This window comes from Equus asinus, chromosome 20, assembly GCF_041296235.1.
Source record: "Equus asinus isolate D_3611 breed Donkey chromosome 20, EquAss-T2T_v2, whole genome shotgun sequence".
NCBI lineage: Eukaryota > Metazoa > Chordata > Mammalia > Perissodactyla > Equidae > Equus > Equus asinus.
In genome coordinates, this window is record NC_091809.1 from 36594988 (window position 1) to 36618069 (window position 23082).

The 23082-nt window shown below is 43.7% G+C and overlaps 1 protein-coding gene across 2 annotated transcripts in view; it reads left to right on the forward strand.

The window, feature by feature from the left end:
* The window catches only part of KIRREL3 (kirre like nephrin family adhesion molecule 3), a 532785-nt gene that overhangs the window by 46395 nt on the left and 463308 nt on the right, over window positions 1-23082 (forward strand). The gene's annotated exons all lie outside the window — the stretch shown is intronic.

Sequence of the window (23082 nt, forward strand, 5' to 3'; positions counted from 1 at the left end):
AAGGGGACAGAAAAGAGCTAAATCAGGATAACATAAATAAGCCCCTGGCAGGCAGAGAAAAACCCAAACAACTAATAACACCGGGGAAAAGTCACTGCAGAATTTATATAAAAACAGTATATCAGAAAAGCCATTTGAGAGACCTGTGAGAGGCAGAAATCATGAAAACTCTTTCTTGCTAGCCTGTGGTTTAAATGTGTAAGAATTACTCTTTTGTGAAAAATCGGTGACCAATTTGATTATTTTTTGTTAGCAATCAGCCTTTTGGTCTTGTCATCAGAGTTAGTGGATTGGTGCATCTCTCTCTCTCTCTCTCAAATATGTGTGTTTAACTTCCACTTGCCTCTTTGATCTTCCTACAGGCTCTTCTCTTTGGACTATCAATAAGTTTAAATCATAAATAAATAAACAAAACTCTATTTGTTCTAATTGTTTCTGTATCTGCTATCTTTTTTCAACCTTGTCCTATAGAACAAATATATAGGAAAATACATTTATACATGTCCTAGCTAATTTTGAATCTTTAGCTCATCATCGGCTTATTTTTTTAAGTATAGTCTTGGTTCTTCTTTGCTTTTTCCTTGGGTCAATTGCTCCTTTCCTCAAGATGAGTTCATTGCTACAGACTTTAATAAAGCGGAAAGGATATCCAGGGAGCATTTGGCCAATTCCTCTGCCTCTCTGCAGGATGGATTGGATCCCAGTCGATTTGTGGCTCCCGCCTTCCCTTCCATTGTTCAGAGGCTTGGTTTTCCTTTGGGTTGTTTTGTCTACAGTGTCTCATATGCCAACATAATGACTGGCACATCTGTCTTGATGCATGGAGTGCATTAGTCCTTCCATGATGATGATGAGGTAGGCATGTATTCCTCGTTGGGATCTTGGCCTCAAATCATAGTCCCCTGACACAACAAAATCTTTTTGTTCAGGATTGCCTACTACTCTCTGAATCATTCCTATGTAGAATACACACATCTGCCAGTAGCAGATACCCCCATAACTTCCTCCTTATGCCCAACACTCACGCTGGTCCGTAAGGCGCTCCACTGTGTGTTCTGCAATAAGCCTGATGCTATGGGCCATAAACTGGAAAATGTAAGACAGTTCCTGCCCCTCTGAAGCTTCTGATTAGAGAAAATCCAAATATATGAGAGTCCATTATCAAATGTCCAAAGCATTTCTATTGATGTACCTGTCTCTTTTTTTTAAACTCAGATCTCTGGATTGTCAGGCCTTTTCTGTTTCTTTTATTTTATCTTAAAGAAAAAGGTACATGTGGCTCTTCTCTTCCAAGGCTATCCTTATACCTTCCAAGGCTTTACCTCTTGTAGTAGACAGATGATGGCCCTCAAAGATGTCCACATCCTATCGCCAGAGCCTGTGAATCTTTACCATACATGTCAAAAGTGACTTTGCAGATGAGATTTGGTTAAGGATCTTAAAATCGGCAGATTATCCTGGATTATGTGAGTGGGCCCAATGTAACTACAAGAGTCATTATACGAGAGAGGCAAGAGGGACAGAGTCAGAGAAGAGGTTGGCGTGATGTGGGGCCACGAGGCAAGGAATGCAGGCAGCCTCTAGAGGTTGGGAAAATCAAGGAAATAGATTCTTCCTAGAACTTCCAGAAGGAACACAGCCCTGCCAATCCATTTTCTGTTTTGGGATCTCCAGAACTGTAAGATAATAAGTTGCTATTGTTTTCAGCTACTGAATTTGTTGTCATTTGTTAGAGCAGCAATAGGAAACTAACACACTAATCATGCCATCCCTGGTCACCGGGCCCACATTGGCATCTTCGATCTCTGATCTTCTTTGCTATAGGCTATGGGCTGTCAACGTGTTTGGGTCATAAACAAACAAAACTCCATTTTTTTCTAAATCCTCATCGTTCCTCTATCTTCTATCTTTTTTCAACCTTTTATAGCCAAATTACTTTAAAAATAGTCTGTGGCAGTGATTCTCAAATCTGTATACCACCAAAATCAGCCAAGGAATTTTTAAATCATACGTCTCCCCAGGCTCCTCCGTGGATCTGCTAAATTGGGTCCCCTCATCTACTCACTGATCTTTGGCACCTACCACACTAAATCCATTGGCTTTTCCTCAGTCTGCATGCTCTGAAACTCTGCTACATTTAATCGTGCTGATCAACTTCTTTCTGGAGGTTCTCTCTTGGCTTCCAGGTCCCTTCACTAGTCCAGCTCTCCTAATTTATCCCTAATTGCTCATTTATTTTTCTTCCTAACCTTAAAGATGAGTTGTCAAATCTATCTATCTATCTATCTTTAGTATTTCATTATTAATCTCCTCTCTCTTTCACAGAGCTCAGCTGTTCTCAGGCACCACAGTGTCATGCCTTCCCCTGTGTGGACAACTTCTAAACTTTGTACCTTCTGCTCTGACCTCTCTTGCAACTCCAGCATGGTTTTCGCAACTGAATACTAGACTCTTCTATGTAATAGCCACCATTTGTTGCATGTTTTTAGTCTTCATAACAACCCCACAAAATCTAAGCCTTGTTTTCACAAATGGTCAGACTTAGGCTCATGGAGTTTAGGCAACCAGCCAGAGGTCATCTTTATCTCCTTGTGAACCAGATTTAAAATGCACCTTCAACATTCTATTAGCCATTAGAATTCTCAATTCTTCTTTTGACAGGTTTTCAGAATCTATCCAAATAGGGAGCTGACGTCCTTCTTTTGGGGTTCTGAGGGTCCAAGTCCATTATCATGCCTATGTTTCTTATTAAAACAAAGAGTGAATGTATTTAAGTGTGTACATCTCAAAGATGAGCTGTCCAAGAGAAAATACCAGCTTTTGTCAAAGTGAGACACTCTCTGTTCTTTCATTTGTTTAAAACTTACCCTTCCTTCAGTGTTCAACTGAAATGCCTCTGTGCACACGAGGTTTTCCAGACCAAGCTCACACAGAAGAAATCGCCCCTTTTCTGAACTACGGGTTTTAGGGACTATATAGTAAACATTTTTGTCCACATCCATCTCAAACCCAGATATCTGGGAACAGGATTCTAGGGCTTTGCCAAAGATTATTTGAATAATGTCTGTATTGTACTTGGGAACACTTTTCTCTGCCATCCAGAAGCTGATTTTTGTGAAGAGTACAGATATCTTTGAACTTTCTCCCACTCTGAGTAACTTCTCCACCCTCACGGGGCAGGAATCCTCTCTCTAAACTGGACTAGTCTTGGAAACTCCCCTTCATTTGGGAGAGTCGATCTTTGTTCTCCAAGAGTCCTTGAGCCTAGGTCTGCTTCATCACTTTAGGTGATGAAGTTTAGGCACTCTATGCAAATGGTACTCCTGGTAACTAGTCCAAGCTTTCCAGAATTCCTAAGATAAGTATGCAGATGTGTGGTTCCCCACCCCTACACTTATCTGTGTAATGTGAGATAAGAGAGGAGAGAGATCAGCCCAGATCAGCGCCAGCTGGCAAAGGCATCACCAGCTGGATTTTAGAGAAGGCTATATCTTCCTACATGGAGGAGGAAAGTGTAGGCTTCTTTTGTAATGCACCAAGCATGAGTAGGGACCTGAAGGTAGAAATAAGAATGAATGATGGGAGAAAGGTGACTATAGTAAGGTGACCAGCCTGGTTGAGCTGGAGCATTTATAAGACATGAAATTAGTTAAGTAAAGGGGGTCAGATTCGATAGGATCTTGACCACCAGCCAGCAGAGATTAGCTTTGGTATTAGGAACGTTAGGTATCCTTGTATATTTTAAAGCTGGAAAGTGATCTAATGCTTAGATTTCCATAAATAACAAACCAGAAGGAAGAAGAAAACAGTGGCCAAATGTCTTAAATTCCTCTTGAGCCTATTGCCTGATTTATCCTGGACCTCAAACACATAGACATATGCAGATTTTCTTGGATTATTTATTTTGGTTTAATGTACACAGTGGAGAACTCGATGTGAGCTTGGCTGGATGCTTCAAAGAAAAGGGCTGTGTTGTATATGCATCTGTTGATGCAACTGGTACCCAGACCATCTGTGGGTGGTTCCTGCCATTCTTAGCAGCCCTTCTTCTCTCTTGGAGAAAGAAGGCTCCTACACTGACTCATTTGGTGGCCACTGAATTTTATTTTAGGAATGTGTCCTAAATACTGCGGGCTTCCCACTCACCATGCAGAAGAGAATGCCTTTTGAGAAGAGGATTCCTATTTGTCTAATAACGACACGCTGCTCAGGCAATCTTTCTCTTTTGTCACAGACTGAATGAGGAAATGCTCAGCCTTTGATCTCCAAGGGTGAGAGCATCCGGGGAGGAAGCTAAGCTGCCTGTTATGGTTTGAATCTGAAATACACCTGTAGGTCACTCCGCCTGAAGATGCATGTGGATCACCATTTCAGTGTTCCAAAAGAATCCGAATCATAAAATTTAAGAACTGTAAGGGACCTGAGAGTCCAACTGCCTACAAATCACTAAACTCCCTTTACAACAATTCCAGTTGGGAGTCATTCTGCTGCTTCATGCTAGCTTCTTCTGACAGGAGACTCACCACCTTACAAAGAATCCTAATCCATGGCACCCAGTAAGCTCATATACCACTTATGTATAGCACTTCTAGAGAGATTGACTTAGATGTCTTAAAACTCACCAAAAATCACACCTGCTGATCAGCAAATTTGTATTTCGCAGTTTATCTAAGGAAATAAATGAATCAGCCAATTAATAAATAAATGTATAACATTCTTCTCAGTGTGCAGTAAGGAGATTAAATGAATGGAAAACCATGTTGTCTAATAATAAATATTAATATAGAAAACCAGTAATAGCTAACGTTTTCAGCACTTGCTCTGTGCCTTTTCTGAGAGGTTTACGTGTATTATTTCATTTATTATTTACTCGGCCCTGCGTGTTTTGTGGTATGTATGGGTATGTGAGTGTGTTTTGGAAGCTGGAAGGGTTGGCTAGTCTGTGAACGCTTTAGAGTTTTTGAGGACCAGCTAGAGATGTCTCCTCTCTCCCATCCCCTACATTGGCTTCTAAATTGCTGTCCCCACCCCCAGCCATCTGCCTCCCTGGAGTTGGACAAAACATCTCCACTTTGTTTACCCTATGGATGGGGTCAGTCAACTTTTACTCCCACTCAGTCAAAGCAGGCTCCCTGAGGAGGTGGGATTTTTTAGGAGGGCTTTGAAGAAAGGGGGAAATACGATTGGACAAAGCTCTGAAGAAGGAAAACTGAACCCAATGGGTCTTTTAAATGCATATTAATCCTTAATTGTTTTTGACGTTCTTTGGGAAGCCTGAAACCCTCCTAGTGGCCTTGATCTCTCAACGCTGGGGCGGAGCTGCTCCATCCATCAGGATGTGGGACTGTGAACCAGGCTCTCAGCCTGGTAGCTCTAGTCCCGCTCCACTGTCTTTCTAGCTATGAGCATAGTATCTGACTGTCCTGGACCTTAGCTAACATCACAATGGTTGGAACAGGATCTAGGTCCCCCTGAGCTCTCAATTGCACTGGGATCCTTCTATGAAGGGGGACAGATTCATGCCAGAGAGGTTTCTTATGCTGTTCTTGAAACTTGATGGGTTTTCTTAATGATCAAATACAATTTCAATAATATAGAATTGGTTTCTTGTTAAATCAAAGGAGAAAGATATCAAGCGTGGTAGGTATTGTACTTTAAGTTGATTACAAAAAGCGTTTATTGAGGGTTAACCACCAGGCAATGGATAGAAAATCAATTATATGGTAGTTAAACATCCAATAATAATATATGTTTTAATGAACAATTCATATTTAACACCTCTTATGAAATAATGAGCTGTGTTGGAGTTTTGGGATAGCCAAGTAGAAGTTGGGATATCTGAGTTAACTCTTGAGGAGCTTGATGCCATGTTTGGTCAAGTAACATCTCCCAGCTTCATGATATGTGAGGGCTGGTCCACTTCCCATTCTAGCATCATGCTTCCCAACAGCTTAAACAACTGCAGAGCTTCTAAAAGTCATCCATCTGGACTGGGATCAAAGACTGCAGCAACATCAGATTGGTCTGAAAGAGCAAGGCATTTTTTTGAATAACTCACTAAGATGATGCTGTGCATTATGAAATTAACATTTCCAGATTTCTTTAAGTAATGCGAAGAGCCATGAGATAGTTTTTCGGTCTTATTCCAGTCTATAGAGACTGTAAAGGAGGAAGACTTTTCCTCTATCTAATGTGGGTTCGTCTGGCCGGAGAACGAATTAAATTCACATGAGACAGAATAGCAGGAGAAAATTAAACAAAGGTTTATAACATGTATACATGGAAGGCTCAGGCAAGCTGAGCAACTTGCCAAAATGGCTGAAGCCCTCACCTTAAATCATCTCGGCCAACGACAAAGGAGGATGTTGGGGGTGGAGGGGTAGTCATCATGGGGATTACCACACAAGTACAGTAAACAAAATGCAGATTTAAGTCCCTGCCTTTGGCATTGATTAAGAGTTTCTAGAGAGAGGGTCATCCCCTTTCTTCTTCCTGGTACAGAGAGGGACGCACCTTTACAGATAGACATTTCCTTTACAATGTAAATGTCTCCTAACAAAAGGCAAGCAAGTTCCACCCCTCAGAGCCTCCTTCCCTGTCCCAGTTTATCCAAAGCAATCAGCCTCAAATAATCCTCATGTCGAAGAGATATATCTTGGCATGGCCAAGACCAGTCCCCCACAAGACCCATCTCTCCATTGTCTGCTATATCGTCTCCCACATATGTGAGAAGCTGTCTCAGAGCTCTGTATCTTTAAAAGGTATTCGTATGCACTGTGTGCATGTATAACTCAACTCAGTTGTTATTCATGCTTTTCCTTTTCACTACACTGTCCAATCGAATGTGGTTTCAAGACAGGAAGGGGACATCCAATTTCAAAACCTACCAAGACACCCACACGTTTGGCTTCATTGAAAGGTTTTCTGGAATTCTCTGTCTCTACTTCTGCTCTGGGCTCTGTAATGTGCCGCTGGTATCTTCAAAGGAGTTCACAGTTTGCACCTCCAGAATCAGACCACGGTAGAGGCCTTCAGTTTAGCCAATTCACAGATATTTTACAGAGTTATAGGAGAGGTGAAGGAGAGAGCAAAGAGTGGAAGACAAGAAGAAAATAGCAGTGTTCAGGTGGCAATTGAAAGTGAGAGCCAGTGAAGCAGGGAGAATACAAAGTGGCTATTTCATAAGTAGAGGGCCACTGTGGGGAAGTTTAGCTCGGGAGTGGGAGAAGCTCAGTGGGGAAAGGACAATAGGAGTGAGTAAGCTATTGACTCACAAACACTGGCTTTGGCAGACAGTATAAAGCTCATCAACCAAGCTGAGGTAGGGAGGATGGTTAACAGTTAGGAACCTGGGCTCTGGAGCCTGACAGACCAGATTTATGATTCTTTCTGCCACTTGCTAGCTCTGTGCTGGGAAGTTATTTAATCCCTCTATGCCTGGAGATGCCATATCTGTGTGGTTATACCCAGTCCCTAGTACAAGACTTGTCACATCCTAGTCTCACAATAAATGTTGGTTGAATAACGTCTGTACAATAACATCTACCTTATATGGTTATTTTGTGCAGATAAATCGCAAAAAGCCATGTAGAACATTTAATATGTTATGCCTGGTACATAATTACTATAACATTAATAATAGCAATAATTGTTATTATACCTATTATTAAGATATCCAAGCATTTGATATTTTATAGTCATATAATCTTATTGCTAAGTGATGTCCTTCCTGTTATGGATATTGGAACATATTCTGTGAGCTCTTATCATAGTGACTGACATAAACCATGTTCTCAAGATATGTTAAAGAAATCAATCAATTAATTTGTAGAATTTTAGAGCGGAAAGTCACCTGACTGAACATCTAGTCTAGCCTGTAGATTTCCTAGGCACAGCCTATAAATCCTTTTCTGATCACGCATGCATAAATAAAGCAGAATAGCATTTTATTCAAGAGGAAGCTGGGACCCAGAGAGGTTAGGTGGTTTGGGCTAGGGGACCCAGTGCATGTAGCCAGGTCTTGTAATTCCCAGTATGGTAGCATGTCATATCAACCAAAACTTCCCTTCCAAGGGACAAGGCAGGATGACCAGTTGCAGAGCCTGGAGGCCACTGTCTGAGGGGGTGACTTATCTTGCAGTTTCAGGGGCTTTACCGTCATTTCAGGGGAAGAACAGGAGCCTGAGTGCTGGCTCTAAGCTAAGTGTTCTGTGCTCACAGAGGCTTGAGCCCCAGTTCTAGGACTCTGGGTTTCAGTTCAGAATTCTCATTAGTTCTGGTTAGGATTCAGGATTCTATCTGAATTTCTAGAATGCCAGCTCAGAATTTGAGATTTGAGGAGGTCCCAATGTAGCAGCATTGCCATGGGTTATGGAAAGGGTACAGGAAGGGGGCCAGGAACACGATGAAAGAGGTCAGGGCCATTTGGGGAGGGGAGTGGTAGTTCTCCTTGAACAGCACATCTCTCTGTTTTCTGGTTGATATGCTGGGTTGGTCAAAGGGAATTTACGTAGGAACAGGGACCAGGGTAGAGAAGATATGGTGACTGTGGGGGACACCAAAGCAAGAAGTGAGAAGGGTATGTGAGGACCTGCACCCAGGAAGCATTTGGTCTCATTTCCCCTCTACCCTGGTTTACTGCAGCCCCATTGCCTCAGGACTTTAGTCCAGGGAACTCTTAGCAAAAGGTCTGACACATGACAAGTACTCAATATGTGTTTGATGAATGAATGAATGAATGAACTCATGAATGAATAGAGTTTTAGAGCTAAAAGGGACCTTAATGGGGGTCAACCAGGTGGCACAGTGGTTAAGTTTGTGGACCCTGCTTCGGCAGACCGGGGTGTGCTGGTTTGGATCCTGACCATAGACCTAGCACCACTCATCAAGCCATGGTGAGGCAGCATCTCACGTATAAAATAGAGGAGGTTGGACACAGATGTTAGCTCAGGGCTAATCTTCCTCAAAAAAAAAAAAAAAGGACCTCAATGGACCTCAAGTGATGAATATGACCAATATCGTTGCAATTATTAATTCCAATAAAGCAACTCTCAAAGCACTAACAGAAGCCTGAGAATGCAGAATTTGTAATCATCAACATGCTTATGTTGTCACCATTGTGATGATGATGATGTGCCCAGGATTTTTTCCCCTCCTTTTTCAGCTGTCCTGAGAGGATGGGAAGGCTTAAATAGAGGAACCCCAGTGGAGGAGGGGAACATCCGTTGTGAGTCTAATGAGGCCATCAGGGTGGAGGTAGGTTAGCAGCTTCCCCTGAAGGCACCAGGGGGAACCTGAGATGTGTTTCCCCACAGCCTGGGGGAACATATCTGAAGATTTGCTAAATTGCAAGTACAGATTAAAATGTTACTGAATGGCCCCAGGCCGCATTCTTCTAGGGACCTTCTGGAGACCCAGAGGGAGAAGGGCTTCCTTCTAAAAGCCTGGGTGGCCCGGCTGGAAGGAGAGTGAAGCAAGAAGGCACAGAGATCATTCTGCCATCCCTCCAGGAAATAAGTGGAGGTGTATTCGAGCCTCCCACACAGCCCATCCGATCCGCACTCATGGCTGAATGTTGCTGATATGTAGCTGAAGAGCTATAGACGCTGGGATGCCTGAGAAGGATCGCCATGGTTTTGTCACTACAAAAATTACACTGGACAGCAGTGAGGTGGGGCTGGGGGCGGCAGAGAACACGGCCCTGAGAATCTGCGAACGTGTCAAAGCAGTTTTGTCATTGTGAAAGCAAACCAAAAGCGAAGCATAATGGAGAACTCGAGGCAGATAGAGTCTGTCAGCGAGATTTAATTTGTTTCACAACTGAGAGAGTTGCGAGGGCCCCCACCCTTGATTGGAGTGGACAGCAGAGCAGCGGAAGCGAGGAGGGCTGGAGCTATTCATTCCAGATAGGACTCTGGTAAACCAATCGGATAAATCTCTTCATTAGGGTTTTGAATAAAAGACGAGTGGAGAGAGGTCAGAGCACAGCCTGTAGATTAAATTTGGTCAGAGCCGGTATCTGACAATCCCCCATGCTGTTATCCAAATGAAAGCTAATGCAACTATGAATTACCAGCCCCAGGAGCAATGGAGGAGGGAATTCAATTCTCTCAGACTCTGCTCCAGCCTAGACTGAGAAAGGAGCCACGGGAGGCTGACATCCTTTCTCCAGTCATGCAGGTGTTGGGAGGGGGTGGCGGGATACAGGGTACCCCGCTTGGGCTTCCCCATTGAAGTCTTAGAGTGTGGGCCTCAGTCGTGCCTTGTCTCAGCTCAGCCAGCTCCGAGGCCACATTGAGCCCCACCTCTTCTGGAAGGTTTCAGTGGCAAAGGAGCCCCAACCCCTCTGAGAGAATTTGGTTTCATTCTCTCGGCTTCCTCCTGCCAACCTTGAGCATAACTCTTTTTTTAGAGTGAGCCCTGGACAAAGTTCCCTGGCCTGGCACTTGATATCTAAATTAAGAAGTCCCCACCCAGCCTGAATTCAATGATAATGTATACCCCCCAAACCTTGCAACTGGCCGTTTCCCCATTTTGTTTTCACTCATTCAAACAGGATGTTAATGACACTAAGAGAACAGCGAGGACCATGGACCGCCTTCCTTTCACTTATGGAGATTGCTCTTTGGTGCTAACCTTGGAGGAAATGCCTGCCCTTGACCCCCACATCAGTCGTTCTGGTCCCACTGACCCTGCATTCATGCCCTTTTCCCTGCCTTCCACCCCACATGGCACTTACGCTCAGAGATGTATTCGATATTAATGCATTGCTGTTCATTTAACTTTTGGTCTGCTGATTTAATCTTGTCCTGGGCTTGTCCTTCACCCATGCTCCATGGCACTGTGTAAATATGCTGTATGCTCCAAATAGGCGAAGTCGGCCATATCTAGGCAATTCCATTTGTACAATACAATCTATAAAGGGGCTTTCTTTTGATGGTGTTGGTGATAATGATATCAGATTGTACCAAGAAGGGCAGAGAAAAGCTGTGATCCGTTTCAAGAGGGAGGCATTCAGTGGCAGAGATGGAATCTCCCTCCATCCCTCCCTGGGCCAGGGCTTTCACTGTAAGTGAGCGGGTGCAAGGAGAGAAAGGATGAAGATGAATGTTTTACCATGGGGGCTGCTCAAGGCCCAAAGCCATCTCAAAAGCCAATCCCCGAGACCCCAAGGGAAAGGCCCAGTGGAGCAGCACCAGGGCTGATGGCACTGATGGGAACATTTATCAGAAATCTGTGCAAATGAGAGTGCCGGAGCAGAGGTTTGTCCCAAGAGACTTTGTCTGCAGGGGTTGGGGGGTTGGATGGAATAGCTTAGAATAAATTCTTTTAATGTTCTTCTGCCCAGCAATATAGCCTCCTTGATATGACAAATCGGAGCTCCTGTTGTACTTTACTGCCTGCGTGTTAATGAGCCAAGCCCATGTAGGAGCCATTTGTGGGGGCGGTTTACAAACTTGGCTTTGAGATACTCAGAGAGAGAGAAGGAAGATGAGGTTGCATCAAGAGCAGCAAGCCGGGAGGAGGAGGCCATCTCCCTGTGAGCCACAGGACTGAAGGCGAGCCCCCCGGGAGTCTCTGCTCTTGGAGTGGCCACACAAAGCGAGCCAGGGCAGATCTCTGAGATTTCATTCCACTGAAGGACCCCATTCATTAAATTAATATACAAAACACCTTCCAGCACACACCACAAGACTCTCAGGATGAATGCAGGTCACTGTCCCCATCTGACCGCCCTCTACAGTGCTTGAGAGACCCCTTCCAGCAGGGAAAATAGGGAAGGGCATAGAACCTGGGCTTTGACAGAGTGAGGCAGCCTGTTTTCTGAATCCAGGGTTAGGGTTATGCCCTGATCCCTTGGTACCAGGTTCTTGAGGTTACTTTGTTACCTTGACAAGGTGATATGGTGGCCAGCACAAACTGGGCCCTTTGGAACACTGGGGGTCATTTTATGATGGCAATGATGATGGTGATGATGATGCTGATGAGGGTGATACCGTCACGGAACATGGAACATGTGCATACCACGTGCCAGCATAGCACCAGGGGTTTTAGATGCATGTATCATTTAACCCTTACCCAGCCCTGTGCTTGATAACACTATTATTCCATTTTTATTAATGAGTAAACTAAGGCTCAAAGAGAGTAATCACTTGATCACAGTTATGAAGCTCCGTAGTGATGTAGGGTGCAAAAGTATGAATCATGAGAAGAACATGTGCAGAACTCCCTTGGAGAATGTCGTATTACAGAATGCTTGGACCAGAAGGGAATTTACATATCCCCTGGCCCAGCCTTTCTTATTACTCAGGTGAAAAACTGAAGCCTGAGAAATTGAGATGACTGCTACAAGGCTAACCCACCAAAAAATGGCAAAGCTGGCATTAACGGCCAGTTCCTCTGAATCCTAGTCCTTCCTTCTTTTCACTTTAGCACACACATTGTCTCAGTGCCTTTCAGTTCGGAGTGCTGCAGCATTTTAGTTTTTAAGTAACTGTTGATGGCTTGTAGTGAATTAAGTGCACAATGGAACTAGAACATCTAAAAATGGAAAATAACCAAGGGGGAAAGCTTGTGTCCACTGAGCCTGCCCCCTTCTCCACGTCTGCACTACCTGACATGGGGCAGACACCTCCACCCAGCCCACTCGGGGAAGGCTGCGAGCTTATAGGTATCTGGTCTGGTCCTGGGATCCTTGTTCACCCAAGCTTGTATCTGAAGACTAAAAAGGATGAAGAGGAAAGAGCAGGAAAATGACGGGAGATGAGGCCTGCTCTCTTATCCACCTGAGCGTGCCCAGCCCATGCTGAGGGCAGGAGTGATGAAAATGGCAGTTTATGCACCATGCTGGGCTGGCTGCCTAAGAATCTCTTGGAGAGCAATTTAAAGGCAGATTCCTAAGCCCTACTCCCGGAACTTCTGATTCAGTAAGTCTAGGGTACAATTTATCTATATTTTTAAAAATTGCTTCCCAGGCGATTCTGATTATTGGTCAGACTTGGAGCCACTATTGAGGCCGCTAATGTTATCAGGCAAACACAGTGGAGGCTAGAAAGATCAGGTGACAGTGATGACCAGTTAAATGAAAGAAGCTGGTGCAGGGTTTGGGGGGATCTTTGGTTTTTTTACTGTAATTCCTGGGCTATTGCCAAGAATGCCACTGAGGCTGATTCCAATATTGACGAACAAGAGAAAACAGACTTATGGGTATGATCCATTATTTTAATGCAGATGAAGTTTTTAATAATTACAACCTCTTGTCAAACACAAAGGCTCAATTGAAATAAAATCATGAGTGGTGTCTGAATTATCTAGATCAATTCTCCTATATGCGTTATCCCTGGTAGTCAACAGATAAAGCTTCCATCGTGCTAGGTAATTATCTGGATAAGTGAGGCAAGTAATAATAGCCCAAACCAATCCCACAGCAACCCAGCCGTAAGGGAGTTCTCTGGGACAGCTCAGGCTGATGGAGTTGTAGGAGAGGAGCGAACCGGAGCACAGAACAAATACCTTCATGACAACCATGGCCTCTTCTGGTGCTGTTTGCACTAAAGGCCGAAGTTACTGCCTATAGGAGCAAAGAGGTAGGGACAACGGTAGGTTAGAAGAGTGCTGAGGTCCTCTCTCGGTTTTCCAGCTGGCAAGCTCCACAGCAAAGCATTAGGAACCATGTGACTGGAAGAACATGGCAACTTCAATACTGAGAACATGGCCTTAGCACATAAAATGAATGTCTGGCCACTTTGGTGCAGCAGAGGAGGGTGAACACACACATGTACACACGACACACACACACACACACACCCATAGAAATGGGAAAAAGTTACTTCTCTCTGCTGTAAATTTAAATGAAGTCCAGAGTAGTGAAGGCCATTTGTAAGGTCTGCTGAGCTAATGGATTCATAATGACTTTTAAAGCTTCACTCGGGTAAGAAATACTGTTCATTTTTTAATTGCATATAATTATACTTTTTCATAATCTAGGGCGGCGTAGCAAAAGTAAATCTACTGGCTTAATTATAAATCTTTTTATTATCTGGAGCCCTGCTGAAATAAAAGGAAAAAGAAACAACTATTGTTTTTCTAATCTAAGAAAAAGGATTAACAGAAATACCCTCAGTGTCAAATGAGTGAGGATCCTTTTGACGGGAGCACACTGGCTTGTTTCGTGGTTGATGTTCCTTTGGGGGAAAGCTGTCTGCAGAAGTGCTGGGACATTCTGACCTGCCTGTGGTCCAAACTGCTTCTTGTCCTGGGGGAGTGGGCATTTGATAGTCTGTTCAATAAGCTCAAAGAGCCCATTTTTATCCCTAGAGGTGGACTCTGGGAAAAGCTTCAAGCTGGAAGGGGCAGGAGATTTGGGAAGGGTGGCAGTAAAGGGGGCGGTGAGAAGTCAGAGGCGGCGAAGCTCGCAGGAGCATAATCAGATTTTTCTTTTTACTGGGTTTCTCCTAATGATTTTCTCAAGGCCCTCATCTGACCCTGTGGCTCACCCAGAGTGACCCTGGGGAAGAAGATGCGCCTCTGAAGGACACAGGATGATAACTTGGCCAGGAAGATTCATTGCTTTCATGGAGATAAGATTTGCTATACTCTCAGTTTCTTGTAAAGTGGAAATACTGAATCAATCACATATAGGGAAATAGCACCATCTGGGAGGAGTGAGATCAGGTTTGTCTACACAACTGTGTCCGAGGGAGGGAGAGACACTGCTCGCAAAGGCACAGCACAGTTCTCCAAGTCCGGCTTTCTGTTGTGTCTCATTTCACAAATCAGAGAAACACTCACAGCCTGTCAGAGGGCCTGTCTCTAGGAGGCAGCAGTCAATGTGGGCAGTAGAGGCCCCGCGAGCGTTGGAGTCTGTGAAATCCAACTGTCCTCTCGGGGGCACTATGCAAGCCCTTGCTGAGCTGGTCCCTGGGTCTGTCTGCTCCCTAGCCCAGGATACGATGATCCCTTGAAAAGCCATCAATTCCAGCTGCCCCTTGTTTAAGTGATTCGATTATTCAGTCGTTGTTGGGGAGGCAGGGAACCCAGAAAGAAAAACTAATTAAGCTCTTAAAGGTTGAGCAGCCCATTTGGGCCTGATGGAGATGAATGATATTGCAGCCCATCTCAGAAGGGGGAGATTACTTCTTGTGAAGAGACAGCAGTTACTAATTAGCATCTCTAAATCCCTCTGAACTACTTTCTACCACCCTTCTGCAATTCCAACCCAACATGCACAGACCCCCATGACAGCTCAAGCGTGCTACAAACTACCCATATTATACCCAGAATGGCAATATTGACCACTGCCAGTGGTGCATGCAGGACGTGCCTGGTGCTGGCTAAGAGCTGCTTCTCTCACTGAAGGCTTTGCCCAGGCAGGCATCTAGGTTGTTCTTTACCCTCCACATGGAGACTCTTTCCTCTTGCTTGTTCTGGGCCCCAGACTGCTGTCCTTATGCCTGGTGCTGCCAAAAAGTGGTGCTTTAATTTTACCTGCCCCTCTAGAAAGTAGAATCTCACATCTCCCATGGAGAACTCCCTTAATGCTCTCTACATACGGTAATCAGTGTGGGTTTCCTGGAAGAGGTGAGCTTTGATGTACAAAAGCGGTTAAAAGTTTCTTTATGTTACAGTCTGAAATACGAACATCACAACACATACACAAGCGTTATGAGTTTTGCTAGCTAACCTGAATCCCACTAGGGACCATCCGGACCCATTTCCTAGTACATAATGTTTTTAATTGGTGGAGACTATTTTTTTAGACTTCCCTCACAGCAGACAACATACATGCCAGTTTAGAATCCTGGACCCACCACTTACTAGCTATGTGACCATGAGCGGTTTACTTAACCTTTCTTAACCTCAAGGTGCTCACCCATAAAATGGGTATAATAATACCTAGCTTGCAGAGTTGTAAGAATTAGAGAAAATATTAAAGTCATGGGCCTAGTGCAGTGGAAGGCGTGGTACTTACTCGGTGCTCAATAGGTGTTTTTTGTTGTTGTCGTCACTCTTATACTGTTATACAACTATGTTCAGAAAGCTGAGGAGAAATCTCTGCCCTTCTGCGTGCTGGCCGTTTGACCTTGGGTAAGCTGATTAGTTTTCAAAGCCTTGGTTTTGGCATCTGTGTCGTGCAGCTCATAACTTCCACCTTACCGATAGTAACAGGTTTGGGAAAAACGAACAGAAAACCCAACCACAATGGTTTAAACAAGTGGGAGTTCATTCATGTCACTTAACAAGCCTTCCAGGGAGATGCTGCTGGAGTTGTTTCCACAGCTTAACCATGTCAGGACCAGCGTCTCCGTGACTCTGGAGTTCTCTTGGCCTTTTCTACCTGCCCCTCCCTTCATGGTCCCAATATACTGCTGTCCCTTTAAGGCATCATCCTTGTTCTAGGCACAGAGAAAGGGGGAAAATAAGGGACAGAATATATGCCTCTTTGTGTCAGAAAAGCAAAAGCTTTCCCCAAAGCCCACCCAGTGAATCTGTGCTCACATCTCATTGACCACAACTGGGGTGAGGGCCGGGCCAGTCAGCTAACAGTGTTGGCCACATCTGCTAATAGGGTCACAGTGAGAACAGATGAGCTAGTGTATATTAAAGCGTTTTGTAAGAGCTTTACAAAAGATGTCATCCTTATCCTAGCCCTGTACGAATGAGAGGCCGGTCAACTGATAAGTGATAACTAGACTGTTCAGGCCTGTTAACCTGTGCTGAGATAAATGTAAGGCATCTGGAAGGTGCTGGTTCTTTTAGTTCTAGCCTACAGGTCATATCCTCTTTATGACCAAGCTGAAGGTTATCCTATTTCATTCTGCCAGTGAGATGATGTTTGAATTGGGCTTGATGGCTTCAATTGTCTCTGCTTGATATAAGTATGAGGCTATGTCTAGATAAATACAGCAAATTTCTAGTACCAGCGGGGGGTATTCCTGGAAGACTCATTCTCCAGTAATAGGGTGATGTTAATCATAGGGAGTCTCCTTAATGTGTGCCCTCCTGTTCATGTACCCTCATGGCATCCTTGACAAACATCAGCTATTTTTAACAGCTTTATTGAGGTATAATTTACATATTGTAAAATTCACTAGGTGTACAATTGCATGAGTTTTAGTACACTGACAAAGTTGCGCAACCATCACTACAACTTAGTTTTAGAATAATTCCATCTCCCCAAAAAGATGCCTCATACCCAATTACCGTCTCACAACCGCTCGCCCTGCCCTGCTCCGGGCAATTACTAAGCTGCTTTCCGTCTCCAGACTTGTCTTTTCTGGACATTTCATGTCAATGGAATTGCACGGTATGTGGTCTTTTGCATCTGGCTTCTTTCAGGCCGCATGTTGTTGAAGTTCATCCCTGTTGTAGCATGTATCAGTGGTTAGGTTTTATTGACAAGCAGCATTTCATTGTATGGATGTACAGTTGATGAACATTTAAATTCCTTCCACTTTCTGCTTATTGTGAATAACATTGCTATGGACATTCATGCACGTGTCTTTTGTGGACTTTGTATTTTCATTTCTCTTTAGTAGATATCTAGGAGTAGAACTGCAGGATCATATGATAAATATATGTTTACTATTTTAAGAAACTGCCCAACAATTTTCCACATTTTACTTAGGGTGGTACAGTCCTTACAATCAGTGAATCTACACTGACTCGTCATAGTCACCCAAAGTCCATAGTTGACATTAAGGTTCATTCCTGGTGTTGTACATTCTATGGGTTTTGACAAATGTAAAATGGCTTGTATTCACCATTACAGCATCACGCAGAATAGTTTCACTGCCCTGAAACTCCGCTGTGCTCCACCTTTTCATCCCTCCCTCCCTCCTAAGCCCTGGCAACCACCGATCTTTTTACCGTCTCCATAATTTTGCCTTTTCCAAAATGTCTTATAGTCAACCATAAAGTATGTAGCCTTTTCAGATTGGCTTCTTTCACTTAGTAATATGCATTTAAGCATCTCCCATGACTTTTCATGGCTTAATAGCTCATTTGTTTTTAGCACTGAATAATATTCTATTGTCTGAATGTACTACAGTTTATTTATTCATTCTACTCTTGAAGGACATCTTGGTTGCTTCCGAGTTTTGGCCATTATGAGTAAAGTTGCTGCTATAAACATCCATATGCAGGTTTTTGTGTGAACATAAGTTTTCAGCTCATTTGGGTAAATACCAAGGAGTGTGATTGCTGATCATATCAAGCGTAGGAGTATGTTTAGTTTCCTAGGAAACTGCACACTGTCTTATAAAGTGGCTTACCATTTTGTACTCCCACCAGCAATGAATGAAAGTTTCTATTGCACCACATCCTCGCCAGCACTTGGTGTTATTAGTATTTTGGATTTCGACCATTCTAATAGATGTATAGTGTATTCATTATTGTTTTCATTTGAAATTCCCTAATGACATATGACATTGAGCATCTTTTCACATGCTCCTTTGCCCTCAGTATATCTTCTTAGGTGAGATTTCAGGTCTTTTGCCCCTTTTTTAATCAGATTTTTCATATTCTTACTGTTGAGTTTTAAAAGTTCTTGGTGTATTTTGGATAATAGTCCTTTATCAAATATGTCTTTTGCAAATATTTTCTCTCAGTCTGTAACTTGTCTTCTCATTCTCTTAACTTTTGCCCATTTTTTAATTAGGTTGTTTGTTCTCTTATTATTGAATTTTTTAGAGAGTTCTTAAAATGTTCTGGATACAAGTTATTTATTGAGTATATCATTTGCAAAATTTTCTTTCAGTGTGGGGCTTATCTTTTCATTTTCTTAATGGTGTCTCTTGAAATGCAGAAGTTTGTATTTTGATGAAACCCAAATTCTCAATGTGTTCCTGTGTGGATCATGCTTTTTGTATGTATTGAAAACACTTTGCCTAACCCAAGGACAATGGTTTTCTACTATTTTCTTCTAATAGTTTTAGCTTTCTCATTTTTTCATTTAGGTCTATATCAATTTTTGGTTAATTTGTGTGTGTGGTATGAGGCGCAAGGGTCTAAATTTACATTTTTTGCATCTGACTATTCAATTGTTCCAGCACCAGTTGTTGAAAGACTATTCTTCTCCCACTGAATTATCTTGGCACCTTTTTAAAAAAATCAATTGACCATAAATGTAAGAGTTTAGTTCTGGACTCTCAATTCTGTTCCATTGAGCTATTTATCTATCCTTATGCCAAAACCACACTGGGTTATTGTAGCTTTATAGCATGTTTTAAAATCAGGATATGTAAGAACTCCAACTCTGTTCTTTTTCAAAATTGTTTTGGCTATTCTGGATTCCTTGCCTTTCTATATAAATCTTGGGATTCGATTGTCAATTTCTGGAAAAAAGAAACCTACTAAGATTTTAATAGGAATTGTGTTGAATCTAAGGATAATTTGAGAAGAATTGCTATTTGACATTTTTGAGTCTTCTTATTTGTGAATGTGGAATGTCTCCATTTATTTAGCACTTCTTTAATTACTTTCAACAATGTTTTTTAGTTGGTAGTGTATGAATTTTTCACTTCTTTTGTTAAACTTATTCTGAAGTGTTTTATGATTTTTGATGCTATTGTAAATGGAGTTGTTTTCCTAATTTCATATTTAGGTTCTTGCCAATATATAGAAACAAAATTCATTTTTGTATATTAGTCTTGTATCTTGTGACCTTGCTGAATTCGTCTATTAGTTCTAGTAATTTTTTTGTAGATTTCTTAGGATTTTTTTAGATGTAGGATCACCTACAATTGCAAACAGTTTTCTTTCCATCTTTCTTCCAATATGGTTGCCAAGTGTCTGTTATTGAATTTGAAATTTTATTAAACACTCAAATTTCCATAGAGGAGGTCCCCGGGGAAGATAATGTGATGACTTGGAGGAGGCAGGGCTTCCAAATGGGGGCTGGAGTAGCAGAAGGGTCCAGGGAGTCCCTTGTTAGGCTGCAATGAGTTAAGGCTTTCTTATTCCTTTTCCAAGGTGCCTGGATGAAGGAACTGCCCTGAGAAAGGCATGCCCAGGTGTGATGGTAGGGACTTGGATGGTGAGACAGAAGATATTTTATTGTTGAGCCCTTTTCAGAGAAATTGAACTACTCCAATATTTTTCCTTGGTTCCATGAAGAAGTGCTTTGTTCCCTTCCCATTAATCTGGACATCCATTTCTGCCAAGCAGAGACTGGCTGGTACCCTGCCCCTTCCAAATGAAGGTGGGGAAATAGTGATGCTAAGATAGCCAGTAGAACAATCTAGAAGGCCTGTGTACATGAGCTTATCTGCCACCACAGTAGTAACTCCCAACTTTCACAACCATGCCGCCTCCTCTTCAGCGAAGTGCCTTTTAAATAATCCCTCATTATTTAACATGCAGTGGCCATTATGTGAGCTGTTATCTATTTATGTTGACTATTAATAAATTATTAGACCATATTGTGTGGGTTTTAATAACTCCATAGGAAGAGAAGCATGGCCAGAAGGTGAAATCTCAAGCAATTACAAATTCGTAGGTTGAGTTCATTTTTTTCTCACACGCAGAAGCTGTTCACTTACAAGTAAATTAAATACATAGGCTGTTGCCCTTACTTAGAATTCTGGCCATGAAAAGAGGAGGAACTCACAGCAGATGCCCAGGTCCTGGTGGGAGGAACCTTCAGGGCGCAGGCCTCAGCGGGGACTGCCCAAGGCGAGGGGCTGCTGCTTGTTAGGCTGAAGGCATTGAGCCCTGCCCTTCTGTGTGGGCTGAAAACTCCACCAGGACAGGATGTTGCCGGTCATGGTCCTATCTGTGTGAGGCTAAGCGGGGCTTTCAAAATGTATTATTCTAAACCAGTCTTGAAACAGGGCCCCCTAAATTGGCCCGCTTGACTGCTTCCCAGATGAGACCCAGGAAGCCACACTGCACCCTCACACGCATGTCCTTGCTTATTCTAGACAAACAGGAGAAAGGCTATTTGAAAATCAGAATTAGACTGGCAGCCAGGGAGATTCTTGATGAACTCTGCTCTGGGAGGTCAGACAGAGGCAGAGAAAGCACCAGGCTTCAGCTGCAAAATGGAAATGGACTCAAATCATTTTCTTGTCAGCCAGGATTTTAAAATCAATACCACGCCTCCTCGATACATTCTTATTCTTTTTCTTCTTTCCTTGCTGTCTGCTGAGGGTGATGATGAATTTCCTTCTCCAGGTGGCTGTGAAAATAAAATCCTTATACTCTCCTTGGTACGTGTGCGCCCTGTGCACACCCAGCCAGGTGAGAACACAGCGTGCGTGCACAGTGCTCCCAGGGCATTGGCACGCCTCAGTTCTCTGCATCATTTGTCATCATCTTTTCTCTCTGCTGTAAGGAGATTGAATCTACCTTTTCTGCCTCATTGCTACCATCTGGAAACTGGTGACAGTCTTTCCTAGGATGTTATAAGGAAGAATGAAAACTGGTATATGACTATTTCCCTTCTGCATTTGAATTATTTAGACAACTAGTACTACTCAGGGTCTTACACTTGCTGCTAGAAAGCACATTTGGGCATAAAACGAGTTCATTCTCTAGGATGGTCATCCTAGAGGTCTTACGTAGGGGAACGTTCAAAAGAAATGTGTCATCAGATTGTCCCAAGCCTGGATCCCAGGACACCGTGGGCTCCAAGAGGAGAGGGAGATGCTTCTCTGCAACCCCCTTCTCTTTCACATAACTACCAATGAATGCTTGTGGAGTGATGGGCAGGCAAGGAGGGAAAAGGGGAGAAGAGGGGAGGGAGGTGAGCCGAAGGGAGGGAAGGCAGGAGGGAGAGAGGAAGGAACGATGGGTAATAGATTCCAGTATATTCATCCTTCATTCGATCTTGATTTCAGCACATACCGTGTGCCAGGCGCTGCAATAGGTGCTGGAGATAGAGCAGCGCCCAGGAAACAGGCCCTTCCCTCACGGAGCTTGTTGACGAGCTGGGGAGGCAGACAATGGGTGCGAGCAGACAAGCAGAGATGGCGCCCACAATTTCTGTGCTGGGATGAGCACAGAGAGCTGTGGGAGCTCAGGGAGAGTGTTCAACTCCCCAAAGGTTTGAGACAAGGTGACATCCACACTCGCCATGTGTGAGAGTGCAAGATGGGTGGGGGAACTGGGCAGAGGGGACAAAATGAACAAAGTCTGGAGAGAAATGACTGGCGTAGTCTGGCAATTCTGCGTTGTTCAGGGTAGCTGGGAAAGAGTGTGTGTGGAGGAGGGTGGCTGGCCTGAGGCTAGTGTGACACCCAGACTGTAGATGGTGAAGAGCCTGTGGGGAGGATTTGGGTCACTATCCTGAGAGCAAGGAGGGCCATCAGGGTTTTTGAGCAGGGGAGCGACATGACCAGATAGGCAACTTAGTAAGACCCCTCGGAGTGCACTTGGTATGGAAGGCTTCTGGGGAGCAGGGCGGAATGCAGAGCCATGATGAGGAGGCTGTTGTGAAGGAAGACAGTAGCCCAGCCCAAGTGGTGGCCTGGGGATGAAGAGAATCCAGGAACCCAGCCCTGGGCCTCGGCAGGCCCAGACAGTTATGGCAGGGAAGGGCAGAAGATTCAACCCAAGAAGGCGGATGGATGATAGAGAAAGACTTCGAGTTTGGAGAAACGTTGAGGAAGGAAGGGGCAGCTCCTGCCACGGAGCTGTGGAGAGCTGAGGAAAGCCAGGGAAGGCCGGCACCACCTCTGGAGCAGGGCAGCGAGGTGGTGGGCGTTAGGCACGGATGTGGAGACAGCTGGGAGCAGCCCAATTCCAATGCATTGACCAGGGCTCCACAGGCCCCGGGGAAAGCCAAATACTGCAAAGAGTGAGGAAGAAACGGCACTGGAAGCACAATGGGGTTCATTCACGAACTCACCAAGTTGCTCCTGTTACCACAGTAACATGTCAAGGGTTTTGCAGATCTGGGAGGAAAGAAAAACCCCTGAGTTACAGTACTCAAAGCAAATTAGGTCACTGTTACGAGTTATTAATTTTAATGCATTAAGAAAAGTGTGCAGGGGGAGTGAAGGGGTTCTTTTAAACACAGTAAATGGGAAACAGCAAAAAGTACAACAGTAATTATGCTGAAAGCAAAGTGAAGTGTTCCAT